A 2,403-nucleotide genomic window follows, 5' to 3' on the forward strand; every position below is an offset into this window, starting at 1 on the left:
GGCCTGAAGCTACACTGCCTCATAGATAAGAGTTCTCCAGTTTATTCCAGAAAGAAGAACATATGATGTAAGGGTCCCTTCCTCTTAAGACAAAATAACCTTTCACAATTTACCTTCTCAGATCAATGTTTGTATTAAAGGAATTTACTTGCTCTTTAAGAGTTAGAAGTATGTTATTCAAAGAGAAAAAGACTTAGGAAAAAATATATTAGGAATAAAACTATATGAGTATATACTGAAATTTATTATTCCAACTCAAAACTTATGCCAAAAAAAATTATTAAGCTTAATTGTTTCAAACATTGCATACGGACACGAGAATATTAAGTAGTCGATTGACATTATCGATATTATTGTGCAAGTGCTCAGAATATTTTAACTTCATTTTGATGCAGAACTTGGTAGTTTATCTTTTGCTAAAGACAAAAGATAAGGATTTCTTTTTGCTAAAGAAACTATTCCATAGTTAGAATTGTATAAAATGATTCAGCCTTCAATTTCCTTTTGGGAGACCACTAATGCTACTTGGATTTAGTGTGCATCCAGCCTCAGCATGACTCCTTGCCTAAAGACATGGCAAGATGTTTGCCTTCATGCAGTTTAACTCCTTTTCCAGTGAAATGTATGTGGATTTAGAAATAATGAATTTTTGAAATAATGATTCTTATTCTATGTAACCACACTAGATAAGCATGTCTCATTCCTTATTTCTTTTCTCAGAAGCCTGCTGTCTCATCCTTTGGCATGACAAGAAATGAATATAATAACCGTTTCCTTTTAAACCTAGCCACACTATGACACACCACAATCAACAAAAATGCAAAGAATACAAAAATTATGTGCATTTTTGAAAATGTGTAAATCAAACCACAAGGATTCTCAAGGCCTTCTTGGATCCTACACATCAGGGATTCACTTTATGATCAAAGTGGTCCAAGTTGAGAAACATTTGTCTGTACTCCCTCATCAAGGGACCATCATCAAAGTCTCAAAACAAATGTTCCCCAGTCTATGGCATAAATGTATTTTTAAAACAAGTTAAAACTTTGATGCTGAGAGAATTATAGGATAAATTTATCACAGTTTTTCCCATGAGACTCCTCTGCAAAATCGACACATTTTAAAAATAGAAAGTGCCATAATAAATAAATCAATAAAAAATAAAGTGTCACAGTAAATAATATTGTTCAATCATGAATCTTGGCCAAATTTGTTTTTCCTCAAATCTATCCTGCAACACATATAGCAGAAAAAAGATTGCTATCCATTGTATGATGAGAAAGCTTATGTCATAAACAAAACACAAACAATCCAGTATGAAAATATGGAGGATTGAACAGGTGAGTCACAGAAGTAAAATTGACCTATCATGTATAACAAACAGCAAAACCACTGACACTTCAGGAAATATAAATTAAATCAATAAATTATTTTCCCAGAGATGACTTATCAAACACAAGAATCTGAGTAAATTATTTTTCAGGGAGTATAATGGGGAATAACCCTTTCAAATAAAATTTAAACATACCGTTTAACCCTGTGATTCTACATCTAGAAAACTGTCTGCAGAAAAACTTGTGCATCCACATATTATGTGCAGGATGTAGCCTCAAGCACTTAAATAGCTATCCATCAACAAACCTACAGACCTCCTAAGAAAGTTATGTGATATACAGAAATTACAGGTAGATTACAAGCATTATTGATGAATGCTGTCCACATCACATTGCTAAACAAAAAGCTAAACCCAAGTTTAAAAAAATAAGCATTATGCTCTTCTTTGGAAATAAAATTAAATCTACGTAAATCTGTATATACGCAAAGGACATCATTTGGAAAAATACATAATTTCCAATGATGAGAATTTAAATGTTTAAACTGTGATGTCTTCATTGCTAACTTTTCACAATACTGTTTTCAAATATTAATTGTGTGATTTAAAAAATTAATTAATTAAATAAATATATTGATTCAAGATAAATTCCAAGATTCAGCTATTACATTATCTATCCATTTGTGTCATTCAGAATACATTAACTGACCAGAAATCGGGTATACTATCTATTTTATTGAACTGGAGCCCTAATTAAGATGCCTATTTTATGGTTCAAATATCTAGAATAAATATAATACAATGTTTACTAAAAATTTCAATAATTGTAAAAATTTAACACAATTCTTAATGATTTTACTGTTGATATTTAATGAATCTTATAGTAGCTTACGGACCCCTGTTGGCTTACTTCAAAAGGTTATATGTATGGTGATTTAAGGTAAGACTACAGGAGTGGTCAAAGATGACAGCATAGGAAGACCCTGCGCTCACCTCATCCAACAGACACACTAAATCTACACCTTTGTGTATAACAATTCCTGATGAAGAAGAACTGAGATCTGACTGAA

This window comes from Equus asinus, chromosome 3 (genome assembly GCF_041296235.1).
Source record: "Equus asinus isolate D_3611 breed Donkey chromosome 3, EquAss-T2T_v2, whole genome shotgun sequence".
Lineage (NCBI taxonomy): Eukaryota > Metazoa > Chordata > Mammalia > Perissodactyla > Equidae > Equus > Equus asinus.